The 27,064-nt window shown below is 47.0% G+C and overlaps 1 protein-coding gene across 1 annotated transcript in view; it reads right to left on the bottom strand.

The window, feature by feature from the left end:
• Window positions 1-24,686, bottom strand: part of ACVR1 (activin A receptor type 1) — a 151,222-nt gene extending 126,536 nt beyond the window's left edge. The window contains exon 1 of the mRNA XM_075529716.1: window positions 24,553-24,686. The gene's annotated coding sequence lies outside the window, so the exon portion shown is untranslated. The remainder of the gene's footprint in view (window positions 1-24,552) is intronic.
• Between the last annotated feature and the right edge of the window lie 2,378 nt (window positions 24,687-27,064).

Genomic DNA, 27,064 nt, shown 5'->3' with positions numbered 1-27,064 from the left:
GGAGCAGAACTGCCCCTGAGTGTGTCTGAGGCTGTAACTCTTGCCGGAAAGAAAGAAACCTCATCTTCCTCCCACTGAGATGATGCTGGGGGTCCTGAAGCTTTTCTTTCCTTTCTATGGCAGTGTTCTTTCTTGTTGTTGCTGTCATTAGGTGCCATCGAGTTGGCCACAACCCAAAGCTACCCTAACTCTGCACAACAGGACAGAACACTGCACAGTCCTGCGCCATCCTCACAACGGTTCCCCAGGGCCAAGTCCACTGTTGTAGGCACGGTGTCCATCCAACTCATCGAGGGCCTTCCTCTCCACCATTGCCCCTCCACTTTACCAGGCAGGATGTCCTTCTCCAAGAACTGGTCGCCCATGACAATATGTGCAAAGTATGTAAGGCGAAGCCTTTCTATTACACACTATCAGTAGTGCACCAAGATTGTATTTCCCCAGGTATTAGTACTTAGAAAACCTTGCATGCAAGTTCAAAGCATTGACTGGCTATCTTTTAACACTTCCTTCCAAAGGCTACTGCCCAGGTCCAGGAAATCAACATCTCTTGGTGGGCAGGCACAGGCTCTAAAGTTCCACAAGTGCTTTCTCTGGGGAGACAAGTTTGGAAACCACGCACTTTGAATGACATGAAAAGAGGCATGGCGGGGCAGGGGTGCACAGAGACAACAAGGTGAAAACAATAAGTAAGCGGTTCATTGATATGGTCAACAGACGAAAAAGTTTGTCAACACACCCTGGATGGGCCAGACTTGCTTGGTCTTAGCCCTGTAAGTCGTGCATCCTGAGACACGACTCAGGCCAACTAGGAAAGCTGGGTACCCCACTCAGATAAGGCTGTCGGGAAGCGTGCACTTACTTCCCAAACAGTGTTCAGCAGAAATGCTATCCCGCTCTACAAAAAGTCCTACTGTGGAAGAAGATAAATGACTTAGTTCATGGTTTTCCTAACTGGAGGGTTCTCAGAACTTTTGGCATGCTATTTTGTCTAAGGAAAAGGTTGTTACTTCATTTGAAGATCTTTTTCTGTGTGTGTAGAAAGAACATCTAATGACTGAGACTCGGAAAAACCTTTAGTACATTCTCCCCTGGGTAAGGCTTGAGGAGCCCTGCTGACGTAAAGGGTTATATATCGGGGTGCCAAAAGGTCAACAGTTAGAACCTTCTAGCCACTCCATGGGAGAAAGGGGAGGCTTTCTACTTGCACAATGAGGTACAGCCTCAGAAGCCCACAGGGGCAGTTCTCCCCTGTCCTATTCGGTCACTGTGAGTCAGAAGTGACTCAATGGCCAGTGAGAGTAAGACCTTAGGTGCCCCAAACAGTTCAAATACTGGCAGTTTCAACACACCCAAAGATGGCCCAGAAAACAGGCCAGGTGTGTTGCCAAATCCTACGGCGTTCTACTCTGCACACGAGTTTGTCACAGTCAAAACTGATGCAATGGCAACAAACAACGTTGTACAATGGGTCAAATTCCATTATCTTTTTTATTTTTTGTTCTTTCTTAAAAATTGGATGAAGGCTCACAAAACCGCAGGTGAGTTTTCCATTCAATAATTCATCAACATTGTGTTTGGACCCACTGATTCTAAGCCCCACAATGTAGCATCACCTGTCCTACTTCCTCCCCGTGTTGGTTTCCATTCCTCCTCCATGCCTAACCTTTGTAACTGTGCCTGTGGGTAAATGCTGCCCTTTGGATCCAGATGGCTGATTAATCTAAGGGGTGTGTACCTCGCTAGTGTCACTGCTGCCCTTATAGACCTGCCCCCAATTTTGCTGAAAATGGAGTCAAGGGGGTTAAGTTCATTGCCAGACAAAATCCCATCATCTTTGAACTCCATTTTTCCATGAGCATTTGGAAGTCCCTTCATACTTCCTGTTAACTTGGGGGAAATATAAGTGATAACTGTTCCTTCCCCATTTTCAACCCTGTCCTAAAAAGAAAAGGCCCAATGTCCTTAAGGAGTGCGCTATTCTCCCAGCTCCCCAACCACGTACCTCTCCCGATAGTCAGTGTCTCCCAGACTTTGCCCAGCATTCACATCACCTGGGGACCTTGCTACCATGCAGACACTAGGGCTGAGGTTAAGCCTGAGACGCCATGTCTGCTGATGGCAGCACCCAAATGATGCCATTACGGTTGGAGTAGCAAGACCCTAGTCACAGTCTATGTTTCCCCCTAAGTCCCCCCCACCCCCACACACCAGAGATGCTGTCTTTCCTAAAGCCTCTCTGCTTGGGAGAATTTTCCCATCTGGAAACCTCTTTCCTCATTCTCCAAGACTTGCCAGGAACATCATTCCTCTGAGATGGCCTCCGATGCCCTCTGAAACGGAACTGTGCTTCCCACCTGTTGTTACCCGGTGCCTCGGTGCTTCGGTCCACGGTGAGCTCCAGCGTGTATCTTTTGGGCTCTCCCTGGCTGAGAGCTCTGACAGCCTTTTTCCCCTCATCTCCCAGAGCCGGCAGGGCCCATCTATCCTGCAGGCAACAGAGACACGGCGTGCACTGGAGGAGAGCTGGAGGAAACTCAGAGGCAATGGAAATGGGAGAGCCCTCAGTGAGATGATCTCCCCTCAGTGAGATGATCTCCACCATAACTTCCGCAGGGGCTCCAGCAGAGCACCGCCGGCCAGCACGGCCTCGCTCCGTCAGCCCGAGTCGCAATCGACCTCACGGATGGCAACTGGCAACAGCACACAAAATCAAGTCCACGGGTTTAGAGTCGTGTGGCTGGGGAACTCCGGGAAAAATCCCGTAAGGAGAACCTTTACGTGAGCACGGCACACAGCCAAATCCCTGAGATGATCGTCGTCTATCTTTTCATGCTTTACAAAAAAATAATGTTCTCAGGTTTCTTGAAAGGAAACTAAATCCAGATAATCTTCTGATTAACATTTAACAGAAGAAAATCACCAGACACAGGGGGGAGTGAGCCACCATTTGACCTCTAAATCTGTGTTCTTCTAATTTACAGAAAATCCTTCTGACGATTCTAAGTTTAAACAAACCTTTGTGAAAAAGGAGTACTCCGGCAGGTTTAATGGAGGCACAGCTGTCAAAATCATGGGCAATGTATCACACTTAAGAGAGCATTTGAGAATGTGTCAATAATTATAATTAGACACTTGTACCCGATCTAATACACTTGCACTACCCTCTAACTTCAGCTGATGTGAAATTAAAACCAGCTTCTTAAAAGTGCAACTCTCAGATCATAATTTAATTCTAAAGGAGATATAAAACCTGTCACATTACAGAGATACAGTGCATTTGGCCCAAGAGGAGAAAAGGCTGTGGAATTGCAATACATCACATTAGGTAAGGTGACCACCTTTAAGGCTGAAAAGATACAATACATTAATGAGATGACAATCTTCCAATATTTACTTCACTCATTTGCATTGAAAGATTTCTTGTAAGACTTTTTATCTTTCAAAATTATGCATGACCTGTGGGCCACAGATGATAATTGTTAACATTTTATTTCCTCCTACTTGCTTTCGTCCCTCTCCATCCATATGTATATAGCCACAAAGATGGAATTAAAACAATATTCATGTTTTACTGTCCTGATTTTTCTCCTTCGAATTACTTTGTACGCTCCCCTCGAGTCACTCACTCCTGAATGCCTCCTATGAACTATGTAATAAGACTGCCGTCAGCCAACACAGAGCTGGCCCCTGGCTCCTGATGACCTACCACAACAGGATTAATGAATGTGATCCGCAAGGTCATCTTGTGGCTGATGCTTTGGAAGAGGATCACTGGATCCTCCAGATACCAGTTCAATATCACAGCAAATCTAAATGCCCACTGGCAAGGGTGGTGGTTGCACTGGCCAGGAAATCAAACCCAGGTCTCCACCATGGAAGGGACGAATTCTACCACAGAACCATGACTGCCAATTCAGTACACTTGGGCACCCACACAGAGATACAGACACATGCATAATACACACAAAGTGAACCTCTGTTATAAAACATTTACATTAAGTTGTTTCTTTTGCCACTTTTATAAATTTATACAAACATCTAAGTACTTGTAATAGACATCTAAATTGTTGGCTTTTAAAAATGTATTGTTAATTAGGAGTTAATAAATATCCCATTCCATAGTTCAATCATGTCAAGCAGAATTATACAATTGCTACCTCGATCAGTTTCCAAACACTGTTTTTCTTCCTGGACTCCTTGACCCCGTCTCCCTTTTAGTTCCCCTCCACCACCCTACCCCTCCCCTGAAACCCGTATTCTACTTGCTGTCCCTGTAGACTCATCAACCCTGGGTTTCATATACCGAAACACAGAAGACAAACGTATAACACAACTGCAAGAGAGTCACCTTCAAGGACATCACACCCCTGAGATAAACCCTAATATGAACAAACAATGACGAAAGAAAAATACAGAAATGCTGAGAAGCAAATCAGATCCAGCATGCATCAGAAGAGAGAGGGTCAAGTGACAGAGTTTTAATTGTTCAAGTCAGACTTATGCCTTTGATCTTCTATACTCATCTCTGCAATGAACTCTGTTCAGTGCCTGCTTTCCTCCCATCCCTCAGTTGTAAGTCGAGCAGTGGAGGCTTATTTCCTATGAAGTTCCCAAAAATGAATCTGGGGCTCCCGAGAGGTCATCCACGGCCATCTGCAAACCAGTCTCACAATTTGAGCTGATACTAATCCCTCCTTCCACTTGGGATTTGATGATGTACAATCCTTTGGTGACTGATGATGTGCGCTTCTTCTGTGTGGACATCCCACATTAATGGCTGCTTGTGTGGAGACAAACTTTTAAGCCCCCAGGTACTTGGATTTTATTGGATATTATTTTTTAATGAATTACTAAGGGTTCAAATTTTCCCACGAAATTACATTTATTTTATCAGCTCCAAACTTTTAAGACTTTTAAATGAAAACTCCAAATATCTTGCTTAATTTGTGGGGAGGAATGACACAAGGGAAAAAATGCTCTGGAGAGGTGTGAATTTTATACTAAATCTTGCTTGCCTGTGTTTGAAGTTTCAGTGGATTTTAGTTGGTAATCATTATGGGATGTTATTAAATTGCATCACTTAAAAACCTAGAATTTCCAATCATCTCTATATTATTATTATTCCAGTTAAAAAAAAAGAAAAATTTTAGAAGTCTCCCCTTCTGGTCTGTTTCCAAGTCATAAATAAAAGTTTTGCTGTTTCTTAAAGACTGCTTATCATATGCCTACTGCTTTTTTTTCAAGTTATTATAAAAATAAAACTTTTTTCCCTACGTATGAAAATCCATTGTCTCTATTCTTGATCAATAAAAAAAGCTGACTGGATGAGTTTCTTGGTCACTCAATGCCTACTTACCACTCAATGTATTTATAAAAAAAAGAAAAGAAATATAATCAGCCACACAAGCTCTGCTTTTAACATAAAGCACAAACCAGACAGGGTGCTTTAAAACTATCAAAGTAAAGCTGTGGTTAGCAAGTCTTCCAAAGCCCAAAATTACGCGGGGGAGGGGGGGGCAAGGCCCATTTACTGGCAGAACCAGGGGAGAGGGAAAATTGAGGCGAGGAAGAGAACGAGACACTGAAAGAAAAGATAAATCAACAAATTATCAAACCAGAGAAACTGCCTAAGTCACCTCCTTCACGTCTACCCTCATAGGTAAAAGGAAGGCCTTGCACATGAGAAAATTAAGGGAAAGACTTTCTTGGGCCACATGGTTGGGTGGGTTTAACGCCAGAGAACTAGCATGTGATTCTTTGGCTCACTTTCTGTTTCATTGCTTTGCTTCACAAATACAAACCAAATCAAGACCCCGATATAGAGTACATACCTCCACTAAAATTGTAAATTAAAATTCCCTCCAGGCCAGCAATTCTAGTCTTCTTCAGTGTGGTCAGTGGGACCCGTGAGCGTGGGTTTGCAATGCACAGATCCTCTTATACTTGTTTGGGGGTTGTTTGTTTTCACATATGTCATGTGATATTAACCATGTCCACATGAGCAGAGTGTCTCCTGTCAATTATTGTGTTGTCATAAAAAGTGATTATTAGTTGTGGCGGTCAAGGTTTTCGTCGTGTTTAGTGCACTGCCATAAACCTTGAGTAGCACCGGGGGACACATATGCAGTGTCCCTATTGATGCTGGAAGTGCTCCCACGAAGCGGGTAACACACACAACGCTCTGAGAAAAGCTCAATTGCTGCACCTCTGTGGAGACTGAGCTCTGCAGTGGTGGTGGTCCACCATTGCACGATCAATTAACTCACTGTTAGAAACTCCGTGAATTGTGACAGCTACACAACAGGCTGTCACTCTGTTACTTTCATTAAGGGAACGCCTTATTTTTTTTTGTAAAATACCTTATCTCATATTGAAAAGGCAGCTGTTAGTGGGTGCAGTATACAACACGCATAAAAAACATCATACACACTATGACTGTTATCAGTAAGGCTATTAGTAAGTTGTTGTTGTTGTTCAGGGAAATGGGAGGGATCAAAAGTTATAAGAAGACTTTTGACTGCTAGGGGTGGTAGCCCTGCCCCAGCCCCCATGATATTAAGAGTCAACTAAATTCCACAGATCTACAGGTAACACACACACACAGAAGTACATAAAGACGGGAGTCCCTGAATAGTGCACTTACCACACTGAAGTGTTAAATGAAAGGTTGAAACTTTCAGTTCACTCAGGCCCACAAACTCAGCCACCAATAGAGTTCAGGGGGTTACTATGCGTTGAAATCAACTCTAAGACAAATGGTTTGGGTTGATGTGTAAAGACAGTTATTGCCCATGGTCGCACAGAAATGCCAAGTAAAACAGCAAGCAGAAGACTGATTTAAGTAAATAATGGTTATGCCCACACAACACAATGCCATACAGTCAATGAAGCAATTCAGCTCATATTGACAAGGAAAAAAAATGCCCATGGTCAGTGATAACACTGCCAGGTGTGGGAGTTGGGATGCAAACCCTTATGTTTATTAAGAAATTTGTTGGGGTTTTTTTTTTCATAAAAATATTCCTACAGTTTATGATAGCAATAGACATTTTTCGTAAGCCCAAGTTACGTGTCTCGATACACGGCGAGGCTAACACGCTATGCTCATTTACCTGTTGGACCTTCTCAAAGCACTCAGCTCACGGCTGTCGTTATCATCCAATTGTGGCGGTGCTTCACTCCAATTACCATGCCCTTCGACTCACGTGGCTGTGTTTGTACATGCTACAAACATGCATTGCTTCCACTGCTGCCAGGGAGGTTTGGGGTTTGGTCTTTTAAGTCACTGATGTCAAATTTGCTGGTGCTTTAGCTATATTGTGGTATTTGGTATTTCTAAGCCTACCTCACTAAGTTTTTTTGAGGATTAAGTAGTAATCCAAGGAAAATGAGAAAATAATAAAGTGCTTCTTCGAGTTATCAGAAATGCTGTAACTAATATTATTAGTTGTTTATAGAGAACATAAAGTGAATGCAGAAAAACTCTGAAGGTTTTACCTTTAGTATTCAGATACGCTAAGCTCTGGTGGCAGACTGGTTATGTGTTGAGCTGCCAACCGCACTGTCCAAAGTTCAAAACCACCAGCTGTATCCTGGGAGAACAATGAGGCTTACTACTTCCTCAAACAGTTACATTCTAGGAAACCCACAGGGCAGTTCTGTCCTGTCCCAAAGGATCGCTATGAGTCCGAATTGATTCAATGGCAGTGAGAAGAAATATTCATGTAAGCAATTGACAACTATGCCACGTATTATTCTATGATTAAAATTAATAATAAACATCACTAAGGATTCCATGTGGTCTGGTGTGGGAGGAGCCCCTGTGGAGATCAAGGGTGGTAACACCATGAGTCGCCATACTGATTGGTCATCAACCTAAGTAATGCCACTGTCCAAGCCCCACCAGTAACGTGAAAAGAGCCAGCTACACAGAATGTGATACAATTAGCATGGGGAAAGGTGCGCATTAGTAAAGGTGCGCATGCTCGTAAATAAGCATAAAGACCGTTCCTGGGAAGAGACAAAATTACACTGAACGATGATTGGTCTTAAGAAAGGGAAAGGAAGCAGGGCTAGAAGATCACAGCCACCCTCCACCAGGGTGTGTGCTCTTCCTTGGAAAATACCGATACCACTTCACGGCACAAGTAACACTGCTTAGTCAAGAAAATTTGAGTTCTAAGAAAAAATTCTAGGCGCTCATCTTAACATAGACCAGCCCGACTCTGTCCCACAGGATAAGTCTGAGCTGGAATCAGCTGAACAGCACCCAACATTAGCATGTACTCGGAAGAAATAATGGTTTTTCAAGCAAAGATACTGATTCTTTTTTCTTTTCTTTTTTTTTTTTTTAACTCACCTTCCAAAGGAGACTGAAATGTCTCTGGGCAAACAAAAGAAATGCCCTCCTGGGGAATTTCCATGTACAACGCCCACATCTGTGAAAGATTAGGCTCACCGGGGTTGAGAATGTCCTACCACAATAGGGATCAAAGGGGGACTAAAGTGGGGAAAGGAGAAGAGCTGAGGTGACCCTAATTGATTAGGAAACAATGGGCTGGAGGGGATCCTAGGCAAACAAGCAGAGAGAGAGAGAAATCTCAATTTGAAAAGGCCATCCAGCTATAAATCAGCTAAAGGCAAGAATGAATTTTAATCATTTTATTGGGGGCTTGTACAACTCATCACAATCCATACACCCATCCATTGTGTCAAGCACATTTGTAGATTTGTTGCCCTCATCATTCTCAAAACATTTGCTTTCTATTTGAGCCCTTGGTATCAGTTTCTCATGTTTTCCCCGCCCTCCCCACCCCTATCCCTCATGAACCCTTGATAATTTATAAATTATTATTATTTTGTCATATCGTATACTGTCTGATGTCTCCCTTCACCCACTTTTCTGTGACTCATCTCCCTGGGAGGGGGTTATATATTGATCCTTGTGATTGATTCTCCGTTTCTCCCCCCACCCTTCCCTAATCCTCCTCGTATCTCTACTCTCCTTGTTAGCCCTGAGGGTTTAGCCATCCTTCTCAAGCATTTTCCCTACCTCCCATCCTTAAGCCCACCGCTATGGAGTTGATTCAGACAACCAGGTTGATGCAACTCTCCAGGACAGAGCAGAAATGCTCCTTTGGATTTCTGTAAATCTCTGCAAGATCAGACAACCTGTCTTTCTCCCTCGGAGCAGCTGGTGGGTTTGATCCGCTGACCTTGCAGTTAGCAGATCAGCATATAACGCACAGTGCCACCAACCCTCCTTCCTCAGGGCTATCACAACCTCTACTTCTGTTACGTGGGACACAAACCTTCCATTGTGAGAATCCATTTCACCTACACCTGGTCAGTGAAATATGACACCAACACAAGTCACAGGGGTCACCCATCAAACGGCATAGCCGCCTTTGATTCTATGAGCAGATGTTCACCGGATTCCACTTTCAACAGTGGGTGAACTGTTATTTAATGGCTTTATTAGGAGAAATATTTGATTGAGTTGGAAAAAGTGGTTCTTGCCCCCCAAAATGCCAATGAGAGACTTGGAACTACTTCGTGTTACAACTCTGACCTTATCTCCCAGCGTCTGCCATTCCCATAAGGGGCTTCTCCCACAGCATTATCCTCCTCTCCCATAAATCCAACTGCTAACACGAAGCCAACAATCCCATACCCTATCCCCTCCAGGGTTCCAGAACCCTGTTCCTGAGAACTCACTGGACTCTTTTTAAGTAAACCCTCTTCTCAGTGTTGTTCCACAAGAGCATCAACCCCAGTACCTCACCCAACTCCAAATCCTTTCCTACCAACCTTTCATTCCTGCTGAAGATTAGCGCCACTCACCAAGTCACCCAAGTTTCAAACTTCAGATGATCCTACCCTACACTGCCCTTTCCTTCCCTTTCCTAACAGAGGCTTATTCACCAAACCCTATGCTTCTCCAGCCGAAAGCTTGAACTCTAATTCCATCTACTCTCTTCTTTCTCTTAGCTGCTTGCCATCCCACTATTATGAATAGGAGGCTGTGGTTAGCTGACCAGTTGTACACTCCCCTCATGACTCATGCACAACAAAATGGGGCACTGCCCAGGTCCCGTGGCACTTCTGTTGCTGGAATTCGAGTTCTTGCCTTACCAAGACAAAGGTTTGCCTTTGGGAGACACAGGGTATTACAAGAAAATCTTATTTAGAGACTCCTAGGAGGAAGAACTCCTTAACAGCCAGCATGGCCGGCCTTGGTATTTCCTGCCCCGTACATACACACCAAGGGTTTTTCAAGTGTTCCTACTCAGTCCAACCACAATGGGTGGGTTAGCAAGGGGTTCTAGGAAATGTAGTCCGAGATGCTGTCATGAACTCCAAACATGCTCTGCCCAAATTTCCACCTTCACTCCCTTGCCCTATGTCATTTCCATGATTCAGACCAATGACCCATAGGGTTTTCATTGGCCAGTTTTCACATGTAGTTTTCCAGATCTTTCTTTTCAGTCCATCTTAGACTGGAAGCTCCAATGAAACTGGTTTAGAAATATAGCCATATGCAAGCCGTTACTGGCAGAGGGGTGTGGCTGCACGGGATAGGAGATGCTTTGGTTGGGAATCGGAATGGGATGTCCCACATGTGAGCTGAGTATTCCGGCATAAAACCACCACTGACTTCTCAGCCTGATTCATAGCTATGGCCTGGTCTCTTCTAATTTGTGAAGAACTGGCTGTAGAACAGGGGTCTCAAATCCACACACAACTAGAGGTCTAGTAAGTAGGAAATTCCTGGGTGCTACAAATGGTTCACATGCTCACTGCTGACAGAATGGTTGGAGGTGCCTTAAGAGGAAGGCATAGAGTCCTACTTCCAAAACAACTTGCCATCGGGCACAGTATGGAGCCCCGCCCTGCTTCCATGTGCGTGGGGTTCCAGAATGGCGAGCAACTGTTCCATGGGGCAGAACAGGCAAGAGGAGAGCAAGCTAACGTTAAAAACAAAACAGAGCACACACACATGGAGGTAAACCATAAATAACAACTGGCCCGGGGCCTCCATGTCCAGGAAACAGAGGATGAGCTGGGTAGTGGCAAACACTGCACACAGGTAGGTTCCTCAGGCAATCCCAAGGAACTCTGGCAGGTTCCTGCCATGTAGTAATAGGGGACTTGGGCTTCCAGAGCTTTCAGTTTTGCAAGACATGCTGGAAACTAGAACCTTACGTGAGGAAATATCTCCATTTTTAAAATTTACAACCATTAATATTTTTTTTTGTTGTTCTTAAATACAGTGTTGACACTACCTGGAGCTGTAAGCAGCCCAATGGACATCAATTCTGAACCTCTGCCTGGGGACCTGGGAATTTACAAGCCAGGTTTAAGTTCAGATGTGTGAATGAAACCTGCTACATCTCTTTCAGAGGCCCAGCTTCTCTCTCAGTTGGTGACAATGAGAAAGTGCCTCAAAGTGAGTGTGAGCATTAAAGGAGACAAGAGAACATGTAAGAAGCCCGAAGAGAGCATACTTTACATGCATATTGTTACTGCTGCTAGTGTAGTCGTGTCTAAAGTGTTCAGTCGAGCATTAAAAGTAAACCACAAACTGGCACCACACTGTTGTAAGTTTTCTTCCAATGGCACGTACCTTTGGCAACAAGGGCACACCGTCTGCACAGCTGAATCACATCAAAAGAGCTACATTTTTATGCTTGGGGGTGGGCGTGGGGAGGGGAAGGTACCGAAACAAGGTGTAAACCATACTGGCCATTCTATCAGACTCTAACTGGTGGAAGAGTTAACCTGCGTTCTCGGGGCTGCTAATCAAAACATTGGGGTGGGGGGGGCTGACCCACCAAAGGTTACCTAAATGGAACATCCAGAGATCTATTTATAAATAAGAAAATCAACCCTTAAAAAACTGTTATGAAACACAGTTTCCTAGACAAAGTTATTCTGACACACAGGGGGTCGCCATGAGTCAGAATCTCCTTAATGACCCTGATGGGTTTGGCCTTTCTGACTCAGTACAGTTGGCCCTGGGCTTAGCGCACCGCTAGATAGGAATCTATTGTCGGTGTTGTCTGGATCCAACACGCCTCCAGGAGAAAATGCATCCCAGGATATGGAGTATGCTTCTAGTGGTTAAAATACTTGTAATTGTATTTTGTGCTACTTGGCTGGGCTCCTCGTTTGAACCCACTGGCTGCTTCCTGGGAGAAAATTGTGGTGGCAGTCTGCTTCCCCAAAGAGCCAGAGTCTGGGAACCCCTAACGGGTAGCGCTAAAACTTTCCTCTAAGGTCCTAGGTCCTGTAAGGACGTGTCCTACAGGATAGCTCTGAACTGAAACAGACTTGATGGCAATGATTTTAAGGCAGAATCAACTCTACCAATGAGTTTGGTTTGGATGTCGTTATTTCTCATAGGGGCAGGATGGGGCAGGATTGGCTCCATGGCAGTGAATTTTTATGAGTGGCTTGGCTTAGGGTTAAGCAAAAATCAACTAACTTATATGTACGTAAATCCATCCCCTCATTTCGCAATGTTGCCTATTCTGTAGCCCACACACCCACAGACAGTTCTCACAACAGCCACTTCCTCAAAGGTGCCAGTAGATCTTTATCCTTCTGTATCTTGTGACCAAGATACACAGGTTGTGCCATTGATCTGCCTCTCTTCGCTCCCTTACTCGAGTGCACCTTCAGATCCACTCTGCTCCACAGCAAGAGCTTTCCAGGCCGGGCCTAATTACAGGAAGCCTGGATAGATGCTCAGTCAGGAGGAGGAATGCAAAGGAGTAGAAAGACAGCAGGGTTGTTGTGATAAGGAAAATGACAAAAGGCAGGAGATTTTCATGATAAGGCGCTTGACAACAGCTGATTAAGCTCCTACTTAAGTCTTAGAATGCACACAGCTATCTCTACCCATCTTCAGCTGCTGGAAAATAAATCTACGGGGTCCATCTCCCCCACCTTTCTCCATCCTTCTGGTGCACATGTTCTCAGCGGGCAATCCTGCTTTCTCCTCAGTAGGGACTGTCACCAGAACATTCAGTCATTGCCCTTCAGTCAATCCCGATGCCCATCCACCCATTCAAGTATAATCTACGTAAACAGGGATCTAAGTGGCCCCTGCCATCAGGTTAAATTAATTAGCCCCACCTTTGAGGCTGATTGGGCTCAAGATGATGCCCATGGTGTACTCTTGGATCTGATCCAAAGCACACATTAGTCACTTTGATGTGCTGTCGAGAAACAATCCCCTCTAGAGAGAAAATTAGGGGCGCACTGGTGACCCAATGGCGAAGAGCTCACTGAAAGTCAGTGGTTCAAACCCGCCAGCCGCTATGCAGGTGAAAGGTGTGCAGGCTGCTTCTTCCATGATCACAGCCTTAGGAACCCTAAGGGGCAGTTCTACTCAGTCCCAAAGGGTCGCTGAGTCAGAAACGGCTCCCAGGCTGGTGAACGTACAGAGAGAAAAGGGGAGGAGGGACACCTGTGGAATACCATAAACCCCCACAAAAGGAAAACAAATCGTCACGTGGATGAGCAAGTGTTCAAGAACCCACTAAAAGGTAGCTTCCTCAGTCGCTGGACCAGTGTTTCTTCACACTCTGGTCAGAGCCCGTGAAGCGCTGGTGAAGTCAATTCAGTAACTAGAGACCCCAGAATACTTTTCTTGTAAAAGTGAATAGAAATTAGGCATTGTCGCAATTTTGTGTTGTAAAACTTTAGTTCCGTTATTTTTAACATGCATGTGTACGAGAGAAAAACTGTGAGTACCAGATGATGATGTAAAATTGTTGAGTCAAAATGTTTTTAAGAAACAGTGAAGTGGAACATTTATGTTTACATAAAGGAGCTCTGAGGACCACTTTCCAGTTTTTTTACTAAGCCATACCCATAATGGAAGGGAAGATTTACTCTTGTTACCAGTTATTCGCAAGAGTGAAGTTCAGAATTTAAAAAAATGTTTCTAATGAAAAAATATTGTGCGGTACCATTTTCCTTATTCCTAAAACAGAAGGAAAAGGATCTCTCCAGCCTTCTTCTCCCCCTTGATTATCCCTCTGAATGTACTTGTGTAAGGCGCTGACGTCAAAGCACCAGGGACAAGCCCCAAAGTTCCAGTTTCCAGGGTGAGGCTTAATCAGAATCAAGAACCCACCAGTTAACGAGTGTTCTCCTGCACGTTGTGTTTCCACAAGCACCACTTGTAAACAGTGCCAAAAGTAAAAGACTCTAAACTTCGTTCAAAACATCCTCAGAAGCAGATCTAATCCAATAACAACCCTTCTGCATTAAAACCTTCCACCTCCTTGCCAAAATCATCAAGTCACTGCCTCCTTGTTCTTTGTACTGTACATTTTTTTTGTTCTCTGTACCCACTCCTGACTTCTAATATCCAGGTGTGTCCAATATCAGCCCCTCCCTTCCTTCACCCCCTTCAGCAAACCCACGTTCAATGTGCAGTGTCGAGCAGCAGCTCTTCCATAACTGGCTACAGAAGAAAAGCAATACAAACAAGAGGGCTCTTATTTTCCATAGCACCCACGCAGCATGATGGCTATCAATGGCCCACCTTGGCTTTCATGGATGAGCAAAGCCATTGTCCCCCACCCCACCCCCATCGAGTAATTCAAGGCCCAAAGCTCTCTGTGCTGCGCCCACTCAAAGAGCTGCACTTAAAACCTACAGAAGAGGAGTTTCCTTTGGATTCCATCCACTTTCCAAAGAGGTCATTCACACAGCACGTTTCATGTAAGCATTACCGGTCACACTGGAGCACTGCCAGTGGCCCGGGAAGACGGGAGAACATCTGTGTCCCAGAGTCAGTTCTCCATATGCCGGTTAATGGAGTTGTCTCAGTTATCTCGCACTGGTATGAGTGGGTGGCTTTAACAAACAGAAATTTATCTTCTCACATTGTAAGAGGCTAACGTCTGAATTCGGGGTGCTGGTTCTACGTGAAGACGTTCTCCCTCTGTGGACTCTGGAGAAAGGTCCCTTCTCTTCAGCTTGTTTCCTGGTCCCTTGGAGATATCCATGTGTCTTGGCATCTATCATGTCCCATGTCTGCTTCTCTTGCTTGCTATTTTAATATCCTTCATATCTCAAAAGAAAATGATTCCAGACACACCCTACACTAATCCCGCCTCATTAACATAGCAAAAACAACCCACTCCCCAGTGGACTTACAGCCTTGGACACACCAAACACAGTCCTCCAGTCTGCCCCAACTGGACAGAGGCTTTATAGACTATCAACATTTATTCCAGCACATAGTCTCCATTTTCTCCCTCAGAGCAAACAGTGGGCTTGAACCCCTGCCCTTTCAGTTAGCAGCTCAGCGATTATTCCACTGTGCCACCAGGGCTCCTCCTTAACCGCAGGCATAGAAGCATGAATGACAATACACAGTTTAGGACAATGCACCTTTACCCTAAGATTCCACCCTTTGGTGTAGTTGTTATCTGCCATCCAGTTGGTTCTGACCCACTGCGATCCTCTGCACAACCGAACACAACACCTGCACCATCCTCACCATTAGTCCTGTGCTTGTGCCCATGGGTGCAGCTACTGCAACCCAACTTGCAGAGGATCTTCCTCTTTTGCATCGCCACTCATTAGCACCCCCAAAAATCCATCTCCTTGCCACAGGCAAAACATATCCGCACCATCACATCATTCCAAAAGTCTTAAATCAACTGCTAATTCAAATCTCACATGACATACCTAAATCAAATACTGGGTAAGGTGTTGTGTATATTTCATCCTGAAACTAAGTTACTCTTCTTCTGTGGCTCTGTGCTATCTAGAACGTAGGTGACGGTATTTATCCCAAAGCAAGCAGAACAAATCGCATTGGTTCTCAAGGCTCGAAGGTAATCCTCTCTTCGCTGAGGCCAACTGGATTATAGCCCCAGCCTCCAGACTGCTGGTGGGCCATGTTCTCTGGAATCTTGGTAAAGGCCTATTGGTTCAGGGAGTTCGTTCTGCTTTCAGACCCCCTCTAGGACGGCCAGTGTGCACCCTCGCCAGTAGTCCTCCACCTTCTCCTCGTCTCAGTAGCAACCTGAACTCCTTAAACAGACTGGTCTGCCCTTTGGGCACGGCAGCTTCACCCCCTGGCACACCTCAATGGCAGCTCTACACTTGAGAACCAATTTGGCAATGATCCAAACTCTTTCAAACTTTAGGCACTGTGATTGAACCCTTTGAGATCTTGCCTTTAAAACAGAGAGGGCCCCGCTTCCAATTCTCTGGCCAACCACCTGCTGATCTCCAAGTGACTTTGATGATGAACCTGTTTTTATTCCAGGACAACTGATGAAGCTCCTTTGGCCAGTCTCCTGCATGTGTAATTGCAGGAGAAAGTGGGGTTTTCTTCTTCCGTCTTTCTCTGTCCTCTTCAGTCGAAGCTGTCATTGCCTGCTGTGGATGTTGGTTAGATTCGCCGGTGATGGGTGTAATCTCTTTTGACACAAGACTGGGTAGAGCCATTCTAGGCGAAAATTCTAACACACCTGCCCTTAGTTGACACAACAGAATTTCCCACGTCATTAAGATTTGTTTCCATTATAAACAGTTCATTTTTTAGTCCACTTCTTTCCTCCTACATTTTACTGTAAGAGGAGGCAAGGCGAAACTATGAAGTCCCTTTAAGCTCTTGCTTCGGAATCTCTTCAGCCAGATGTTCAAGAGTTATCACTTATGAAAGTTTGATCTTCCACCAAACACTTAAACATGGTCAAACCAATTATTTGCCACTGTATAAGAAGCACTGCCCCTTTCCACATCCAATCACATGTTCATCAGTATCTTTTAAAGCCTCACGAGAACCAGACTTAACATCCACATGTCTAGCAAAACCTGCTGCTGGTGCCATATGTATTCTTTAAGGCGATAAAAACTTTCTCTCCATAACTCTGCAATTGCCTTCAATGCCCACATCAGAATTGCATGTGATGTCCACAATTTTAGGTATCTCTTAGAGCAGCACCCCACTCCTGCTGCTAAATTCTGTGTTGTTATCTAGTTCTGCTATAACAGAAATACTACAAGTGGATGTCTTTAACAAATGTATTTTGTCACAGAATAGAGGGGCAGAAATACAAACTCAGGTCACCACCTCTCAGGGACCGGTCTCTCTCTGTTGGCTCTGAAGGAAGATCCCTGCCCTTTGTTATCTTTCTTTCCTTCCTCCCTCCCTTCCCCCGCCCCTCTGAGTCTCTAGTTTGCTTGTTTAATGTCTTTTTTATATCAAAAAGATTGACTCAATGATGACTACTGACAACACATGGAAACAATTAGTCCAGTGGATTAATAGATCATATGAATCTGTCTCCACAATCCACAGACCAGAAGAACTAGAAGGTGCCTGCCTACCACTAGCACCTCCTCTCAGGAATAAATTTAGAAGATGCAAGGTAGAGTGGGTGAAAATGTCAAATGAAATTCAAAATCAAAGACACCACACTTACTGGTTGAAATTCAAAATCAGAGACACCAGACTTACTGGTTGGATACAGACTGAGGGAACCCCTACCCATCCCCCAGCCTCCTCCAAAGATTATGGTTCTTAGTCACCCTTCAGACCCTGAACCCACCCTTGTGGGTCAATTTTCAGCCAAACAACAGAGAGGTCGGTAAGGAGAATGACTAATGAACACTAATAATGTTTGTGAAGCACACTCACTTTGGAATACTCAACAATCTGAGACAACGGAGCAGCCTTTGCCCAAGAACAAAATTCAGAAAGGTGAGGAAAGGAGAGGAGGTGGGAAAGGAAGGGGAGAGGTGAGGCGAGTTGCTATGCAAGGGGGGCACTGCAGGGAATCAGACGAAGCAACCTATGGATAGGTTGCTGGATGTCAAACTGATCCTCTGCTCTACAAACCTTTCACCCAATTCACAACTAAGTTTGTTTTTAGAAAGAGCTTGACTCCAACACAAAGCCTATCTATACACATCCTGCCTCGTTGACAAAACAAAGACAGCCAAGTGGGTGCATGGTCATAGGTACAGAGTCCCACCAAACCCAAGTCACTGCCATTGATGCCAATGAGCCCGTTCCGATTCGCACTGAGCCTGTACAGGATGTCTGAGACGGATTCATTATCAGCACAGCCTCGACGTTCTCTGGCACAGTGGCTGATGGGTTTGAACCACCTTCATGGCGAGCAGCCCAAGAGGCATAGGGAGGTCAGGAATTGCACTACATATTTCAAGGGGCAAAATTCAATCCTTACCAAAAGTAGTTCTTGTTCTGAGGGATTTAAAAAAAATCCATTGAAATTCTCTTTCCAAAAAGTAGGCAAGTCATCCTTACTAGCAAAAAGAAGTGTGTGTGTGTGTATATATATATATATATATATATATATATATATATATATACATATATATATATATATATATATGTATGTATATATATGCTGAAAAGAATTCAACAAATGCTTGCTCCTTCAACTCAAGGTACAATGTCAGAACATTGAAAAAATACAGTGCCATCGAGTTGATTGCCATTCACAGTGACCCTAGAAGGCAAAAACACAGAGTTCTCAAGGGAGAAGATCTAGACAAAAGCAGACTGGTGGGTTTGAACCCTGCACCTTTCAATGAGCAGTCAAGCATTACAACCAGTGTGGCCAGGACTCCTTTCACACATAAAAAGGCTATTTTACACACACACACACACACACACGTTCTTTCTCCTTGGCAGATCCTCCATTCTTGCTTCTCAACTTCTCCGTAAGGACCACCTTGTGGGATTGGAAGTTGAGAGGCAGCCTCTCTGATGCCCTAAAGGAGAGGTTCATTTGCCCCCCTAGTATGCAATCATTCATTCATCCTCTCAGCAATTATAAACTATTTACTGGGTGTGCGGTCTGGGCCGGGCATTTTGTTAGGTGCAAAAACCATACACAAAAGATGAATAAGACACAGTCCCTGCCCTCCAGAAGCCCAGTGACAGAACTTGAAAGGTTTTAAACCTGTGAATGGGGACTGAATTGTGTTCAACCAATAAATGCAGCCATGAATAGCTTGAAGTCTTTGCCCTCCAAAAGCTCAATCAAGGCCCAGGCAGAATGAGTAGGGTGCATGATAAGTCATTAAGAGGTTGTCAGAAGGCAACAATCTGGGAAGCATTTGTGCTTGCACTAGGATTAACTCTGCATCCTGAACGAGCTGGCTCTTCCCAGAGGAGCAAGGACAATGCTGAGGAAAAGACAAGCCAGGCTTGGCCTGAGGAGCCAGCGCGGAACTCAAAGAGACCCACCCACCTCAGGACACTAGTGCGCTCAATGCGGTCTACTCACCCTACCCATGGTCCCCCGAAAACAACCTTCATCTATGGCTTGAGCCGCCACCCAGTGTGGAAAGGCTGAAAAGTAAAGTTCCTTTCCCAGTCACAGAAATAAAGGCCAAATACCCTGAGTAAACAATGAAGCAACTCTAATGGGCAAAGTGGAATGTTGGTCAGTGCCTGAAACCCCAAAATTAAACAACTGAACATTGGTGGCTCTGGGAAACAGAGCTCTCGCGGATCACAGGGAAACAAAACAACAAGCAAACCCATTGCCACTGACACGATTGCCACTTGGGGAGACCCTGCTCGACAAAGAAAGCCCGCCCCCACCCACTCAGGTTTCCAAAGCAGTGGTCCTTAAAGAAGCAGAGAGTCACATCTTTCTCCCAAGAAGAGGCTGGCGGGTTCACATCCCCAACCTGTCAGGTCGCAGACAAGAGCTTCACCGCTGCACCCGCAGGGTCCCTTCCGGATCACATGTTTAAAGGGGCTCGGCATATAAAGAAGCTCATGGTTCGGGAACTGCCCATAAGAGCCCAGGAATATTAACTGAGTATGTAGTAGTCCTGACTACTGGGAGCGGGAAGAATATTTGTTTTCATTCTGAAAAGGAGACTGCTTGGCTCTCTTCTTCATAAATGTTGAAAGTTTAAGTTCAAACAGAACCACTTCCATTCTGAACCAAAGATGATGCGCCAGCCACGTCAACCCAACGCAGCTCTCTCAAAGAGAATCTTCCTCTTGAAGGCGCTTCTAACACACAATCCTGCTTGGGGATTTCTGATTCTTAAGCTACCATCACAAACAAGATCTGCCTGCAGCCAACTGCTTAAAAAAAGAAGAGGTAAAAACCTCCGTTGCGCTCTTCGGAGAGCTGGCTTCGACCACAGAAAGAATTTCCACTCGGAGAGATCAAAGGAGGCATTTTGTACCAGGAAACCCAATTCCAGCTCCTCATTTCCAGGAATAAAGCCACAGTGCCCAATACTTGTGCTTGGGAAAATAAAAACAGGAGACTATGTGGATTCCAATTAAAATCTCTGATGCTGTTCTTTCCCAGCCTCACCAGTTTGCTGTTGCTGATGTTTTAATCAGGCGCTGCTTTAACTTAAAGGCTGGCTTCCTATGTGGAAATCCGTTTACTACAAGGTGAAAGAGAAAGCCCTGTAAGACTGCATGATGGCACTCTTCGCCCAGTCCCAAGGACTGGGCACATAAGACAAGGCGACGCAGAGGAGTGCCGGTTTCAGTCCAGCCCGTGCGGGAGAAACCACAGAGCAAGCCAAGCTACCCTTTCAGCCACTACTGGAACTGAAAGCAGAAACAAGAGAAAATAAGAGAGGGGCATGCCTTGATTTTATTCAAGTATGACAACAATCAGTTTGCTTTCAAATTACCACCTGGAGTCTGGCCAGTCGGCCAATGATTCCTGAGGGTCTAGAGAAGGCACCAAGCTAAGTCTTTAGCCCGTATGTTGTTGACAGTGGCTTTGGTGTCGATTCCGCACGGCGGCCCCTGTGCTCCACTGGTTTTTTCATGACTGTGATGTCTTAACAGCAGCTCACCCACCAGGTTTGTCTTTAAGGTATCTCCAGGCGGATTTGAACCATCAATCTTTTGGCTGGTAGTTGAGCACTTAGCCATCTGCACCACCCAGGGGACAGTCAGCAGGCTGTGGCTAGGTGCCCTGGAGTCAGTTCTGATTGTACAACAGAACAAAGCACTGCCCAATCCTGCCCTATCCTCATCATTTCTGCCAGGTGGGAGCTCCTGACTGCAGTCACTCCGGCATCCAACAAACTGAGGGTTTCTTTAAAGCGAATGCTCCTTTACAAACCTAGATATCCTCCTCCAGGGGCGGTCCAACATGTGAGGTGACATCTTGCCATGATTCCTCCTAGGAGTGAGCATTCAATTCAGGCTGGACTTCTTCCCAAACAGATGTGTTCATGCTTTGAACAGCCAGCAGTATATTCAGAATTCTCTGCCCCACAACATAATGCAAACACATCAGTTTGTCTGCTGTTTGCCTGACAGCCTGTATAGTGCAGTGAAATATCCCCCAATGATGGTTATGTACTTTGTCCACTTTATTTTCTTATCCCTATCCCAGACATCACTTTTAGGTAGGTTATAAAAGCCTAGAAGTAAAATGAAAACTCATGAGCACATCTCCCCACCCCACCCCACCCCAAAAAAAAAACCCACCAACTTACCTCCTGCATCCTTATCTCAGGCTTGCCCAGCCCCTACCTCACACACATCCCAGGTGATCATTCTCTGGAACAGGGGCTTTCGGGACAAGTATGAATGCACTTTACTGATTACCTCCTATAGCAAGCAAGTGAGCTGGCTTCCCAAACGTGACAGTGAGAGACAGTTTCCCTTTAAAAGATGATGTTTTAGATGTTTATTTTGGGTGAACCACTACTTGGAAGGAAAAACGATTCATTAATAAACTGAATTGAGACGTAGTTATGGTAAATTCATTCAGACAGTCGCCAACGACGGAAGGAAGTCTGGTAAACCCTGGAGACAGGGGCTGAAAACATGCGTGGCAGAGTGCCCCATACACTGGCTCCCAGGACCCCTTCTTTCTACCACCAACTAGAGTTCTAGGACACTGGGCAACTCAATATTTCCAAGCTTCAATTTCTTACTGTAAAATCGTTAAAATACTCATCACACACAGAATTGTGATGCAGTTGTCATGAGAAGGGTGCCCTGAAAGAGCTGAAGGTGGCAGCTGGCATCCACATCCAGCACCCCAACTCCTATCTGTCACGAAAGGCACCCAACATCCACCATCACTAGTTTACGTTGCCGTTACAAGCTAGCACATTAGCACTCTTCCCATAAAAATAAGTCCAAAATTGGGAGATCCGACAGCAAACAAGCCACAAGGCAATAGCTCCCAGACCCTCTGATTCCATCTCCACACAATGACCTTGAGGAGCAGGGTCACTTTTCAAATCCATTTTTTGCCCTTCCTCCTGACTTCCCTTCCCAAGGTTAGACTACTACACCCAACCCTGAGAATTACCTTTGAAGTCTCTCATGAGCGTCACATAACTCATCAGTGTAATTCTGGGCAGCATTCTAGTCTTAGCCACCAGCTCTATCATTGTCTACTCCATGGATGCATGAAGAAAACTTGCCTAATCACTATTTTGGCGGTGGGGGAGGGGGGGATCATCACAATACTATTACACGAATGAATTTCCTCACTTCTGGAATGAGTTGCACTGCTGAATACGGAGTGTGCCAATCCATCTTGGCTCCTTATTCTTCCTATTCATTTGAAATCACCTGAGAGGTGACAAAGAACTGACTAAAATACGAATGATCTCCCGTCCATCATCGGTGTAAGTTCTAAAACTACCACCTTAATGGAGTTTCTTTTGCCACTAAGCACGGCAGTTCAAGTAAAACTGGCCAGTACAGCTGGAAAAAAGCTTGATTCAATCTATACCCCTATCACAGTGCAAACGCATCTCAACATCAATACAGCAATACAGGAGGGGTGATGATGAAAACACCCAATTACTTCCAACACACAATCGCTTCAACATAAGGCTTACTTATCAGCTTCAAAAGACAGCTACTTCCTTGAAGGCCAGGGAACAAAAAGAACTGAATCACCACAATGCACTTTAGTCTGAAAAGATGGAAAATCCAGACCCCAGACATCGTCCTCCGAACCCCCGTGTTCCACCAGGTCAATGGGGGGGGGGGACCCACACTCCAGACTTGGGCAGTCTGCACACTGCAGAGTTGGAAGGCAAGGGCTGTGTCTGAGGTCAGCACAAGTCTAGTGTCTGCTGGCTGCCCAGGCCTGGGCCTCGAGCCAGCAACCCACCTCCCGAGGCAAGTGCCAGGACATACTATAGTGTTTCCATTTAAGGCCCGCCATTTGGATCAGCCCATCTCTGAACACCACCTTTCCAGGAAGAATTTTTTTGGGGGGAAAGGGAGGTGGTGTCTATTTTTGCCACCACCTTCCCTTGGGCTGTCAGAGCAGTCTGCATCTCTGGATTGGGATTCTTTCAAACCACTTAGTTATGGTTCAGTTCAAGGGCTTCTCTCCCCCCACCATCCACAAACACACACACACACACACACACACACACACACACAAAGAGTATGGAACCTGCCCTCCGTCCCCTCACACACACACACACTCCTTGTGGAACTGATATCACACAAACCTCACCAAAAAAAAGTCAGTACAATAAAATGAACAAAATTGGTTATTTTGGGTCACCTCTCTCCAAAAGTCAAAGGACTGAGAACTTATTTTTTTCGAACAAGACTTTCATTCACTTATAATCTCTTCTTCCCCTAAGTAGCTTCCTCCACAGCTTCTCTCCCACAGAACGTCCAAAACCCCAGAGGAAAATGTGTGTTGGGGGGGTGTGGGGGAAACATGTCTGGAAAAAACTGGACAGAGCTGAAGCAGTTTTCCAGCCGGGGGAAGTTATTGAATCCAGCAGCTCCGAGCTGCACACCTCTCCCCAGCGCGCCCAAGGTTCTAGCCCCACTGTTTTGGTTACATTGTTGCAGGAAGGGTTTTAAACTTGGCAAAGTAACGTGCAACATCTGTAACCACATTTGCCTTCTGGGGATCGGAAGATGAATCCCACATTCCTGGCTTTGAAGCTTTTTGAAACTGCAGCTAGGAAGAACAGAGGGAGGGAGAGAGGGAGTTGAGCAGAGTTTATTGGCTGTCTCTCCAGCAGAAAATTCCTCTTGGAAGCGAAGGATATTTTGAGGGTGGGGGTGATTCACCCATCTCTTACTCTCCACCAAGCTCAGCTAGGAAGGTGAGCCCCTTGGCCTGGCAGCCAGATCGATTTACAAGTCAGAGACGCATACCCAGGAGTTCACCACACACACACACACACACACACACACACACACACACACACAGAGAGAGAGAGAGAGACACGCGCACACACACACACAAACGCACACACACACACACCCCTCCGGTGCAAACCAGAGACACCCCCCCCCCCTCACTCCATCTCTCTGCGTCTCCCCACATCCCACCAGCAGCTCAGGCCCCAAAGCAAGACAATTTTGTTTCGTCGCTGCTTCCTCCACGGAGAGTCGCTCCAGCTCGGGGAGAAAGGAAAGAAAGCAAGGGGGAGGCACCGCAGACGCCCACCCTCCACCCCCAACCCCTGCCCCTTGTCCCGCCAGGTCCCTCCCCGCGCGGTCCTCCGGCGCGACAGCCTCGCCGCGAGACCTCCGCTCACCTCGGGTCCCGCCGCGGCCGGGGGCTGAGCCGGGGGAGGCGGAGTGCGAGCCAGCCGGGCGCTGCAGTCGGCGGGCGCGGGGCGGGGCGGTGCAGCCGGCGAGGGCGCCCGGAACTCTGCGGGGCCGAGGGCGGGGGGCCGGCCCCGGGCGGCGGCGGCGGCGACCGCAGAGGCGCGGGGGGCCGGGGGCGTCCCAGCCCTGGGCTCCGCTCGGCGCGGCCAGGCGAGGAGCAGGCTGGCAGCGCAGCCTCCGCGGGGAAGGGCTCGGGGGAGGGCGGGGAGGAGGGGGAGGAGGAAGGGGCGGAGGGCGGGCGGGATAAACTTCCCGAGGCGCCGCGGCGCGGGCGGGGCGGGGCGGACGGCGGTGGGAGGGGCCGGCGGGCGGGCGGGCGGCTGGGGGCTTGGCCTCGGGGGGCGCCGGAGGAGCCCGGCGCGGCGCGGGAAAGTTCCCCCGGCGCGGAGGGGGAGGCTGCGGCGCGGCGGCGGCTGCGAAGAGCCGGAGCGGGCGGCGGAGGCGGCGGCGGAGGAAGTGGCTGCGGAGCGCTCGGCCAATGAGTGTCTGGAGCTGTGATTAACCAGGCAGCAACACATCATTTCCTCCCGGCGCCGATCCAGGGAGCCGGGAGGGAGAGGGAAGGCGGCGGGCGGGGCCGGGCCCGCGCCCCCTGCAGGCGCCCGGCCGGGGGCGAGCCCGCCGAGCCTGCCCGCGCCACCCCGGGCGCGCCCCGGCGCTGTCTGGCTGGCTGGCCGGCCGGGGGCGCGCCGCCGCGGGCTCCAGGGCCGGGTGGGGAGCAGGCGAGGCCGCGCGGCGCGGGTGAGTGCCCAGGTAGGCGCGGGCGGCGGGCGGGCGGGGCCGTCTGGACAGCTCCCGGGGGCGCGCGGGGCCGGCGGGCTGCCTCCCGGGCCGCGACTGGAGCGGCCCTGCGCTGCCTGGGTCCTGCTGTGTCTGTCTTAGGCTGGATTCTCAGAGGGCGCAGCCTCCGAATTCTCCTCCGGGCCATTTCGGAACTGCCTTTCAATCCCCTTCCACTTTGCTCGTTTCCTTGCGAGGGCTGGGGTTCTGGAAGAGCTTGCCATTTTCGCAGTCGGCCTCCTTAGTCATTAAAAAATATGCACGAGGGGCTTCCGCAGTAATCGAGCCCCCCCCGCCCCCCCCCCCGTCCTAGGCGCCACGAGAGCTTACGGTGGAAGGAAAGGAACATTCCCCGCCGCAGAGAACCTGACAACCTCGGTCCTTAGAAACACAAAAACACCCCAGTGTGCTAATATTATCCAGAGCATCCAAAAGGCATGCAAGGATCAAATTTTGCCTTGTGCCTGCTGAGAGTGAGAAAGCGCCGAGCCATTCCTCTGCCCTCTAGAAGCTTATAATGTACAGTCCTATCACCGCGCAAAATAAAAGCATGAAACCAATAAATGGGAATACCATAAAGTATTTTTATCTCTCCGGGTTCATTCATGCAGCAGACATTTATCGGGTGGCTGTCTGCATTACCGCAAAGGGTTGCAAAGGAAATGGAAGATCTGATTCCTGCAGCTCAGGAGTTGAGAATCTAATTAGGAACCCAAGGCATCGACAGAAAGGGCTAGAAGATAGTCTCAGGTTGGATTGTTTAAGCAAGAGGATGGGAAAGGCCAGGCCATTTGTTCATCAGGAGGAGAGTTCTGTGCCGCGCCGTAGCATTGGTGGAGAATCACCAGAGGAAATCCCAAGACAAATCAGTGCTTGCCAGAGAGCCTGTATGTATCCCTGCTCTGAGGAACAGTATAAAAGGACCGGAGTGTCACTTGGCTGCAGGGGCGGCTGTGCCAGTCACCAACTGTATGACCTTGGGCATGTATGTACCCACTCTTACGAAAGGGAATAAAAACGTGTCTCCGACTGTTGTGTGGTACAAATGAACTTACACGTGTAAAGCTCTTCAAACTCCTGGGCAAATGTTCCTGGGCTGTGTACATCTAAGGAGTCTTCATTTACCGAACTGACCTCTTGTTAACCTTCATTATTAGCCCCACTGAAGCATCTCCGTCCCTGGGGGCAGGGCCTGGGTCTGGTTGTGTTCACGAACGTGCACACATGTCTAGCAGAGTGTCTGGCACAGGTGGGTGCTCAATGAAGATTTGCTGCATAAGGGAATAAATGAGCAAGTGAATCCCTGTTAAGCTTTTAACTATCCCTGCATTGGTGGTGGTACTGTGTGCCTGACTCCATGCAAAACCTTCCAACTCAGCCTGCCTGTGACTAATTTATTTTCAAGGAAATAGGACTGGTCTGGAGCATGTGGCTTTGTGACATAGATCGTGTGTATGTGTGTGTAAAACAAGAAGATCCTCACAAGGACAGTCTCCAGTTTTGCCGTATTAACTCAAGGTTTCTCAACCGCAGCCCAGCCAGTAATGTCGGGCTGGATAATTCCAGTGTGAGGAGACTGTATTATTGTGTATGGTAAGATGTTTAGCAGCATCCTTGGCCTCTACTCACTAAATGCCAATAGCATGCCCTCCTTCCTTG

Source organism: Tenrec ecaudatus, chromosome 13, assembly GCF_050624435.1.
Source record: "Tenrec ecaudatus isolate mTenEca1 chromosome 13, mTenEca1.hap1, whole genome shotgun sequence".
In the NCBI taxonomy this organism is placed as follows: domain Eukaryota; kingdom Metazoa; phylum Chordata; class Mammalia; order Afrosoricida; family Tenrecidae; genus Tenrec; species Tenrec ecaudatus.
The sequence above is the reverse complement of the archived record's forward strand: the minus strand, read 5'-3'. Positions and strand labels throughout refer to the sequence as shown.